We start from the raw sequence: 11,893 nt of genomic DNA on the forward strand, positions 1-11,893 counted from the left end.
TGTCACTATCTCTCAGGGCCAGACCCCAACAAGACTTCTTAATGGCACTTTCTAAAGTGTCTAGAAATTAGAGTCATGGAAATAAAAGAAGACTGCACAGGATGGTGGGTTTTGCTGCTTTTAGAGATAAGATTTTAACTGATAGATGTAATGGGGCAAAAACATAGTATTCTGTTCACCTTGTTCAATTCAGTATTTGTAAGTCTCCAGTCACCATGGCATCTAGGCATGAAAGATACCTTATGTCAGCAGGATATGCATCAAAGGAGTCCTTTTCTAACGGATAAACCTGATATCAAAGAACTGAAGAAACTGAACCAAAATTTACAGGTGTCCTTTGCTTTGATCATTAATTAAAATGTGACTTATACTCACAGTGTCCCTATTAGAGGACTTGACACAACAAAGCATCTGAGGTACCCAACTATTTCTTGTAATACTGTGAAAGACAGGTGTTCATTCCTGGGAAAGCTTTGAAGCTAAAAATAAAATAAAACAAAATTAAAATTAAAGGATATTTCCAGGTACATAGTAATCATCTTAATACTTACATTTGAGGGGGTTTTGTGTGTGTGTTAAATACTGTCAGAACTCCTGGATGGAAAGGAATGCAGACATTGAGGTAAAGTAAAGCCCTGCATGTCATTTGAGATCAATTGTCAGAGAATTTGTCTCAGCCATGTCATTATCAGATTAATAGCTGAGTTCCAATTTAAGCTGGAGTTATTTGGATAACAAAAATCAAAAGGAAAGTTTTTGCAAACAATTTGCCTTAGAGCAAAACAAAAGTGTTAGAGATAGGATTTTTTGTGATTTTCACCACACCCCTTGAAATTCTATGCAGACTAGATTGCTTCGTGGGCAGATCATGACAGCCAACCCCAGCATCCTGCATTATTCCAGCCTGGAGGTGTAAGATGGATCAGGGCATTTTATTTCCCCAGCAGTTAGCCCAGAGACGAGAAACCCAGTCCATCCGTGCGAATGGGCTGTATGACTGCCACATATGTTGATGATCCCAAATAGCTAGCTTAGGTTACAGATTTGAAGATCATAGAATATCCTGAGTTGGAAGGGGCCCACAAGGACCATTGAAGTCTAACTCCCAATGTCTTCTTACAACAGGTCATTTGGCAAGTGAGCATTCCTGCAGTTTTTCTCTGCTTTGCTCTCCATGGCAAACTTAAAAAAAAATCTTCCAGCTTCCATTTTCTTTTGTCTTCTATTCACTTTGCTTTCCATCCCTTCATCTTCCTCTCTTATTCATCTTTCATAGGCTCACAACTAAATATTTATCTCTCATTTGAAATAACATTAAACATTCCTGGGGTTGAATCAGCTTTTACACACAGGGAATGGAAAGTGCCAAAAGAATCCTGCCACCCAACCCAAATAGTTAACAACTTCCTAAGCACTAAACACATTTCATCTTCCCCTCTCCTGCTGTGAATCTGTGAGTTTCACTAGCATTTCATAAATGCATTTTACTATGTGAATGGTTGTTGGACCATCTGATCTTTGCAACACGTTGGGGTGCGGGGACCCAACATGCAGAAATTTGATTTGCAAGAACATTGGATCTTTGTGATGTGTTGCTGTAACCCTGAGGTAGTAGTAGTTATCTGTGGGTGCAGTGTGGCTTTCAGTGCCATGACCAAGTATTCACCTTTGGTGACCACTGGTGTCCATCCCCAGTTCATGGTTTTCCAGAGTGAGCAAGTCTTCATGAAAGAGTATCCTCCAGCTGTCAGTCCCTCCATAATCTACAGGTACTGTGGGTACTAAAGACATCTTGCTAGATCCTCTCATCTCCCAGTGCAGAATAACTGAATAATTTCTGTAGTTCTGGAGAGAACTTTTGACTCTGTACTGTAGTGGGTACAGAGGCAGTGTGGGAGAAGACAGCACCATATCAGGTCTGGTTTGTTCCAGCTTAGACAAGAACCTCCTGGTTTTTATTGCTTCCAGTCAGTGGGACTTGGGTCCCCATTTGGTTTAAATCTTGCTATAACTAATGCCACCTGAAAATCTTGTCGTCTCATAGTATACCATGTAACAATTAAACCAAAGGTTTAAAGACTAACCTTAGGGTTTTCCTCTATGTAATTAATTTTCCAACTTTAGGTTCACCAGGCTGATTTGTGTAATTTAGGACCTCTATGAAACATCCTCGACTGAAAAAGATGACAATCTATGAGCAGACTCAGTAAAAGACTAGTAAAGCAAACTGCAGGTGTTTATGGCAAGCTTTCTGTAAGAGGGTGACACTAGGAAGAGCTATGTCACTGCAAGTGGCATCTCTCTTGTTGCACACCCTTTAGTAAAGCCCATATCAAAGCCACAGAGGTGGAGCATTCTTCTTGGAGACCTGACAGCCCCATTATTTTTCAGAGACTTCTCCATGAAGGTTCAGGTTCTGGTTTAGCAGAATAAGTGACTCCTGGAATATGAAGGCATCCTTCCCACCCCCAACCCCTTTTCCTTCCTGATGTAAAAGGACACAACATTTTATAATACTTTTAATATCAACTGCTGCTTTTTAAGTCATCCTTGCCCTTGATGTTGCACCTACAGGTAGATGGATAATTGGTGTATGTATATATTAATTCTAGACTACACTTAAAAAAAAAATGTTCAGAAAGGACTACTGACATTTCTAGCTGTAGCATCTTTTCACCAGATGTGTTATGCCCATTCACAGATACTGTATTGTCACTCCATTTTTAATTAGCAGCTTAACTTATTCTTTCCCAGTAAGTACCCTTGAGGAATATTGCTGTGAAGCACAAAAAGCTTGCAAGTATTCTTAAAACTATCAATTAGCTAGATGAATGGCACAAAGAATGAATCAACAAAGTCATCCAGAACATCAGACTACTGAACACTAAACTTTTTATCCTTTCCAGGAAGAGTCTGCTTGATTTCTATTATCATTAACATTTGCACTCTTCAATGCTGATCACATGCCTTTAAAGAAATGTAAATCAACTCCATATTCCTAGACATGAAGTTCTAAACATGGACTGTAAAATTTTACCCTCTGCAGCAGAGGTGCAGTATCACTCTGTTTGCTAATGACCTAAGAGTCTGGTATTTGAAGAAAGGGAAAACACAGGCAGTATCCATCTCCCTTTACTCATCCCAAGACTTGTAAAGAGGTCATCACCTCCTGTTTACACAGCTATTACCCATGTGAGATTATTCCATGCCTTTTAGATTCTATTTTGGTAATCTTCATGGAAAAGGATTTGCCAGGGAGAAAAAAATCCTTAAAAGAAATTATTTTGATATTACATGGTAAGGAAAATATAATTCTACCATTGAAAGGAACTAAATAAAAGAAAACCGTTGAATGTCAAGGACAGATGCAGCCTTAGTTATCAGGTGGAAAACAGATGGGCAAAACTCCGTCTTCTCTGGTGATCTTTGGCTGCAATGAACATGAACTTCTGGGACTGGCTGTTACAGCTGTGGCTTATTTAGTTGTTGGCTGATCTGTGAAATATTGATTATTCTGAAGGTCTCTGCCAGTAAATTTTCCAAGAAGTCATTAACCAATAAAGATATGCATTTTATTCTGGAATCATCACTGTATCTTTGTGTGTGTTACTGATGACTTGATCTGTCTTTTCTTGGCAGGCATAGAGAGAAGGGCTGTATATAACTCACACATTCCTCTTCCAAGAATTGTAAGAGAGGGAAAGTCTGAACAAGAAAGCCGAGAAAGAAAATGTCATGTCTGATTGAGAGTAAATACATCCCTAAAATTGCAGCATTGGCCAGGGAAATAATTTGAGATGGATTTTTTATTTAATGAGGAATTAAAGAAATGGCCTTTATTTAGATATGGTAAGTTTGTTGATGGGGCCAAGACTTGTTGGAAGAATTAAAAGAAAAAAGTGAGGGGTTTAGGTGAAATTCAGTCTTGAACTGAGCACCTGTCGCCTATGTCTGTGAGGCATGGGATCTGCCTGTACAGGAGCAGCAGAGCAGGTTCATACACCATAAACACAGTTAAAGAGTGTGTGTGATTTTTTCTGCACAACTGCTACAAGCATGACTGTCACAGGCAGCATTGTGAAATCTTCAGTAATTCAAAGCTCTGCATAAGTGTGTTTGCACCATCCATAACTAGCGTGGTACAAGAACTAAAACCACATAAAAGTGAAATAAAAAACCCTCTGAATTATCATCCAAAGGCCTTTAAGCTTGAGTACGAACAACAAGGATTGTACACTTACTTGTATATAGATCTTTAGCTATATATATCATTTGAGCATTTTATTGGTTTTCAGGCAATTGTGATTCTGTGGATTACATTTGATAAGAAAATGTGGACATAGTGCCCTATGTCCTTCCTGTCACCTTCCAGATATCCATTTTGAAGCAACCTTAATTTATTTATCAATCCAAAGTGTAATTTCTGGATCCTTGGTGATCAAAGAGTAGATGGTTGGATGTTTATGATATTTTAATTATAATTTTCCCTATTTTTTCATAAATTTCTGGAAAAAATACTTGCTTTTATAACTGCCACAGGATTATTTATACAACACTTCTGGCATTTTTCTTCTGGAGATATATTGGTTGAGCAGAATGAAGTTGGTAAAATTACCATTGCTGTGAGCAACAGACCTTTTTTCGCAGAATTTCCCTTGCGTAACGACCAACCAAAATTCAGTTTCGTCAAAGGGTGTAATGAAAAAGTCATAGGTAAATGACTTGACCGGCAAAAATTACTACTTCTTAACAAATCAGGGCTCTGTATCTTTTCAGATTTTTCTTGGCAAGCCTAAGCATCTGATTTCTATACAGGAGTAACTGGATGAGATTCTATGGTTTGAATTAAAGAGGTAGATGATCTAATGTTTTCACTCTAACCTCTGCATCTCCAAGATGGAGATAAGTCATGTGAGTCAGGCTACTTCTACATAAGTATATTTAACCATAACATTGCGGGGTTTTATGGTGCTAGGCCTTCTCTGAGGAACTCTTGTATTAGTACACTGCTTTGCAAAGCCAAAATCTTGCTTTCCAGATACGCAGTTGAGTAGAGCTGCTGGGAAGTTTACAGATGATTTTGATAATAACTGTTACGGACCTTTTTTGTATCGTTTATAAACTGAAAAGAATAATAATTCCTGAAAACAGTTAAGATTGTGGTAACTGAGAATATGAACATGTTTTTGGATTACAGCTCCGCTTCTCTAGTTTGAAGATGTCTGTCAAAGACTGCAGAGAACATGAAAATGTGATCAACCAGAACCATAAACAAAAATCCCCTCCCAACAACCACTGGAAAAATAGCGAACTGGAGTCTGGATTACCACAACTGTCAACAAGATTTCCATTCAGAAATCCTCTCTTTGGCCTGTTTTCTAATACTGTTGCTAATGGAAAGAATGCTCTTAAAGAACCATAAACTCCTTTATATAGTTGCTTTTGATCACATACCAAATAGAGTTTCAACCAGAGAAAATGAATAAACATCTGTAGGAATTTGCAAACAATTACAGCATGTTTTTTCTGCCTCTCCCTCTCTCTGCCTATCTTAAAACAAGTGTACATGGACATGCATAACTTTTTCAAATTTGTTTAATATTTGAATATTATCCAGTGACATTTTGCAGTTGTGAAATTTTTCAATCTGTGTTGCAAATTTTCTCCAGGGATTCAAAACTATGCAGCCAAATTGTGTTTCTTCATTCTGACTTGACAAATGGCATGTTGAGTTTTCTTCTATCATCTTTTGCAGGAGAAGTTGCTGCAGTAGCAATAGTTGCAGGAAGAGGTGACAGGACATTTATCTGGTTTATTAGGTCTCTATTTGGGGTATTTGCAGAGAGGATTACCAAGTGCTTTCTCAACACATAGCTTTAGAGATACTGCTTTAGAGATACTGCAAGGAGACCTCTTGACTTTTATTCAGTATACCAAATGATACTGAAACTTCAGTTGCTGAGATGCTGGCTTTGAACTTCCAAAGTGACATTTGTGGCAGTGGAACAACAGAGATAGATTCAAATTCACTGTTCCAGTATTTGACTGATTCTTCTTGATTTGATGAAGAACAAGAAATAAAACTATAAAGTTATAAAAGAAACCCATGTGCATAAAATGCATAAAAACCTGTTCCAAAACGGAGAGTGTTATTGATTATCCAGTTCAAAGCACAGGTGCTTTTGTTAATGGCAAGTTATGACAGCTGGAACATACTTCTTTTATTTAGTGGGTAAAATGAATCACTGACTCTCTCATTACCCTGCTCTGTCTATAAATTCAAAGATGTGAAACAATGCTGCTATGGTTAGTGCTCTGCCTGTGGCCTGATAAATCCTGTGTTGTCTATCTTTTATACTTGTTTGTACATAGAGAACTGCTGTGAAATCTGTCACCTCCATTTCTGTGCAACATAACACTCCTGGTTTTATATAACAGCTGCTGTTTGAAAAATACTGGTATGTGGACAACAAGGTTCGTAACCTGCAATGGAAATGTGAGGCTGTCTGGCAGTTTTTATTCACTGACCCAGCATTAAACTAGTGACAGTTTCTGCAATGGATTTTTTCAGTTCTGGAAATACAGCTTCAAAAATGGACCAGATTATGCAACTGCTCTCTCTGTGAGGAGCACGCACTTGCATGCTAATAATCTGGATCAAAGATATGAATCTGATAAACTTGTTCTACAGTAGCTTCAGGAATGATTTTAAATGACTCATTCTAATACTGACACTAGAAATGGCCTTCTCTGCACTGATTCTAAATAATGATCTCTCCTGATGCTCAGTGCCTAGCCTGCCCACAGAAACATCAGTCATTTGGAGACTGCTGCAATTCTCAGTCCACCAAAATTTTGATGGAAGGCTTCCTTCTCTTCAAGGATGTCTTTGCCAGGAGCAAATAGCTATGGCAGGCAGATAACGGGAGAAGTACCTCCCAAGAGCAAAATGAAGTTTTATTTAATGTGCTCTAGGATAAACACTGCATTAAAACCTAAGTATGAGAAAATTTCTCCAAACAGTTGCTAAGACAGAGACAGAGATACATAGCAGTCGCTTTTGCCACATCACCCCAAATGCAAAAAAGACCCCAGAGGAATTCCTCCCTCCATTTCCCTGTCACCCACAAATTGCTGGGTAGGTCATGCATTTCTAATGTTAGCCTATCTCTAGACACTTCAAGTTCATTTTCTATACAGTAACCTGTGGTTTTTCTTAGGAGTTGTGAGGCTTGCTGAACTATTGCCAGAATGAACATTGATACCAGGTGCCTGCTCTGGCAGAATCCAGTATCACACCTACAGATAAAGTGTAAAATTACATGTGTCATGCCCAAGCACCACAAATTACTCTGCCCTTCATCTCAAATAACATGATAACTCCTGCTTTGAGACTTCAGACAATGCAACTTTGGCAAAAGGCAAGATTTTCATAGCCAAGAACATCAAACCTCATGTCTTTTACTGCACCAAAGGGGTTGACTTTTAAAGAAAATGTATGGCCAAATTGAATCTACATTTGGTCTATAAAATAAAGCATACTATCCTGGGCAAGTAAAGTGATAAACAGTCTTTGACAACAATATACTGCAGTGCTGACTGCTGGAGGCTCAGGTATGAAGGTGATGCAGATAAAAACACATGAGCGTTCATGATAAGAGAAACAGATGGTCAGGAATGACAGTCATCTCCTCTGAGGTTTCTGACTCTTGCTAAAGTGTCTGAGGTGTCCGTACTTCATGCTTATTGCTTGAAGGCTGTTAAGAATTTGAGAGGAGCAGAGGTCATGGCTGGTGGCGCTGCACAGGCATTGGGGAGGAGGGTGAGGACTACTGGACCCTGAAGGCCACCGCTGCTGTCCCAAAACCACTGACACTGTGTGGGCTGGTGAGAGCTTTCTTGGTATATTCCCAGATTAACCATTCACATTCAACCAGTAATAAAACAAATTTGTGACTTGAATAACATACCTTAGTTTCTCTGTTCACTAGGACATTTTGAATTTTTGAACCCTTTTAATGCATGGCTGATCTAATTAACCTCAAACAAAAAGGGTGACTAGTTAGCAACTTAAATTTGAATTTGAAAGTGAAACCTGATTCAGCAGATTGTAATTTTTTGTTGGAGAATCAGATCAAAAGGACCAAACCCCTTCTACTACTGAGAGTGTAGTGGCTGGTCTGAAAGGACTACACTTGTGAACAGTCTCTAAAAACATGACTGCAATATTTCCCCAAAAACTTTTGTATGAGGAAGTTCTTAAGGCTGTACAGAACAATGTCTTTTTTCATACAGAAATGCAGGAGTTTGAACTGAGGAATGGATTAGACTGCAGAGAACTTTCAGCAGGGATCAGATGAAAATTTACATATTATTAAGATCAAAAGAATAATTTCCTCAAGTTTTTTTTTTTTTTTAAATCCATTTTCAGGCAAAGGCAATAAGGTTATTCAGGACTTTCTACTTCAAATAGTTTAGTGGGATAATAGCCTTACGTCTGGGTTTTTTGGAAAATGTATGGACTAAATAGTAATTATTATTTATAGACATAATAGTTATTGTGTCACCTTCTATCCTAATCTCAGTTTTATTTTAAATTTTTGAGATTTTTGCATTTGCTGAAAAAAAAAGGGTAGGGAAAATATTGGCAATTCTAAAATAAGTGACTGCTTGGCATATCATTGCTAATGTGGAACTGGCCTGGTTAATGACGTTCATCTTTAAGGACAAAGATAATAATCTTTATAGCTTGCAAATTCCTTATTAGCGTGCAGGTAGTGTTACTATAAATTCAAGCTCCATATCACGAGCCACACATTTTTAGCTGTTAGAATTCATTCTCTGAATATTTAGCAAGATGATGAAGGGAGGTGAATGGCGACTCCCCAGCTGGACACAGTTCCAGCTTAAGCAAGATGATAAACTTCTAATATGAAGATGGAACTTATGGATTCCGGCCAGAACAAAGTAGCATTTCACCAGTGGAATTCCAGTTCAAACTCTATTCTGGAAAGAAACTATTCTAACAAGGTTCCTCACCCTTTTAGAGGCTTCTGGAAAAAAAAAAAAATGGAGAAGCCAAGTGTGTGGTCCTTTGAAATTTCAGAGTAATTTGTAAAAGAGACAGCATGGGCAGCATTTAGGAAAAGAAACAGAAAAAATTGCTGCAAGCTGACAAGAAATATTTGCTGCCCCTAAACTCTTATAACAGCACCCACGACCCTGCAAATAGAATTACTTTTTTCCAGCAATATGTCTAAAATAATGGCCCTCATACCCTTGTGTAGATTTTTGAAGTGGTACTTGATTTCCCATATTTTTAAGGAAAAAAAATAAACATAAGAATAATTAATTAATTCTGTTGAAAAACATAGGAAAAACATGTTCCCATTTTGAGATCTTCTTAGGTTCTTACATTGTCTTTATCCTTGAAAGACAACTTAAATTTTGTCTTTGAACAACTTAAATTTTGTTTTTTCACGTAGGTCATATAATGAAATTCATGTCTTGTGGAGGGCTAATGATAGGTAGGTCCTCACATGCAGCAATTCTAACATAAGGCTAAGTGATTTCAGCCTGTAAGCCAACACTGATTTATCCTGAAGGTATGGCAATAACATGGGGGTCCAGCAGGAGCATGTGTGATTGCAGTCCATACAAATCTATGGAAGTACAAAAATCTCCAAAACACTGGGTGTGATCCTAGAGTCAGTATCTCTTTTAAGGTCCTGTATTTAATATTCTGAGAAACAACCATATTCCACTGTAGACTCAGGTCGAGTTTCATGCCAGATCCAGGCACCTTGAGTTAGTCACACGATTGTCCTGCAACCTTTCCCACCACTCAAGTCAGAGGTCTTTTTATGCATCCAGAAAGGGATGACTTTCTCTCTCTGCTGACTCCACGGGCAGTCTGGTGTACTCACACTCCTAATTCATGCACCTTAGTTTGTTCTCTATAGCTAAGTGGGGTTGAATTCGGGCCCAGAACATATTTCCAATTTGTCTCTAATTGTAGGCATTTACCTTCTTTTGATACTAAGTGACTGTGTTATGCACTGAGCCTGTGAGGCATGTGAGCCTGACAGAAGAATAAAGCAGGAGCCTAAGGAGCATTTTGTTCAAAGGAAGTCAGAGGGTTTGCAAAACATTGCTGGAAGTAGGATGCAGTTTTAATTCCATGAATTACTGGTAATTAGAAAAATTTTCCCCACAGAGATCAGTGGGAAAACTCTGAGACAGCTTTTAGCCACATGAAAGGACCTGCTTTTCAGATGGGTTACTTTGGGAAGGAAATTCAGAATAATCAACAATTTGCATTTGAGATACTACTGAAATTGATGGCCTCCTTTGACAGTTTTGCTTTTGAAAGACCTCTAAATTAACGTGGTTCATAGCCTGCCTTCTTATTGTGCACTACACTTCAGTGCCTGGAGCTGCAGGACATGCCCAGTGAAGGAAAAATGAAGGAGATAGAGTTGTTACAGATGAATTGTTTTTACATGAAGGCAAACACCACATTCTCCTTTTAAAGCAATTGTTATTTTATCCCTTAGATGCTATTATTTGCTGTGGGTCTAATTGTTCTCATTCAAGATGAAAAATGATCAAGATCAGCTTGCTTCGATACAACCAATTGAAACACTTTGTAACAGCTTCCCAGAGAAGCTCTTATTCAGTGATTGCCACACAACATCTTTCCTCGGGTAATAGGAAATTGAAAACCACTAGTACAGCCCTCCATTTTGGAATAGAGCTTGGTTAGTGGAGCTGGGTTGGGTTATCCTTGGTCTGAAAAGACCTCAGCAAGATGCAGAGCTGGCAGTGACCCTGGTCGTATTCACCACTGTGCAAAGGGCACAGTGACTTCATACCCAAAGGCCCATTGGGAAAAACACACTTTTCTAGTTGTCTGGAGCGAGATGAACTGCACACAGCATGCTGCAGACAGAAATATGAAGCAGTCCATGATGCAATATTTTGGCAAAAGTTTCCAAGTATACAAGAAACCTACGAGAAAAATCAGGCATCCCTTTCATTTATGCAAATGCTTTTGTTTCATGGAAGGCCTGGCAAAAGCCTAAGTGTGCTGTATGATAATCCAAAAATCTACAAAATCTACATGTCCTCAGCAAGACTGAGGCATGAATAATTCTAGAGAACAGTTCTTGGAAACCATCACCGATAGTAGTAATGTTTTAAGACTTGTGGGGACACATTCAATTAAAGCTTCATATGGTTTCCATACCAGAGAAATCCCCACAAAGCTGAATAAATAATAGTGGGGGAAATGTTTCCAGCCTGCACTAACTTATAGAATGGCTCCTTTACACTGCTTTAGAGATGTACAGGGACTTTAAAAAGTTTTAAATGAACTGTTAATGGAGGACATGGAGGACATTAGCATAAATGAAAATCAGCTTCGTGAATACTAGGGAGTTAAACTATTGACTGGATTACTTGGCTTCAGAAATTCAAAGGAGGGTTATGAATCCAATTTTGACTTTGAAGTTTATTAACCCTTCTCTGCTTTGTTTTTTATTTCATCATAGCTTCTTAGCCATGACTTGAGATTTTCTGTTCTGTGAGTCAGCTTCAGATGAAGGGAAGGGAGAATGAGTGATGTTATTGCAGGCAATGCCATAGCCTAGTTGTTTAATACCCCACAAGACCTGTGCTGTGGGTTCAGGCTGTGGATTTCAATCCACTCATTGCCTAAAAGAACACTTGAACTTACTGACCAAGGGGTTGAAACCCCATTTTTTTTTTGATACCAAGTTCAGTGCTGTCTTAATGAATCAAAAGCAGACTAATAAATCAGTCTGGTCTGGAGGCTTATGTGGGATTTCTTTGTCCATATCTGAAATATCAGAAATTTAGATGTTTTGTTTCC

This window comes from Corvus kubaryi, unplaced genomic scaffold (assembly GCF_017639235.1).
Source record: "Corvus kubaryi isolate FWS band 111438036 unplaced genomic scaffold, C.kubaryi_AGA036_p1.0 37256, whole genome shotgun sequence".
Taxonomy (NCBI): domain Eukaryota; kingdom Metazoa; phylum Chordata; class Aves; order Passeriformes; family Corvidae; genus Corvus; species Corvus kubaryi.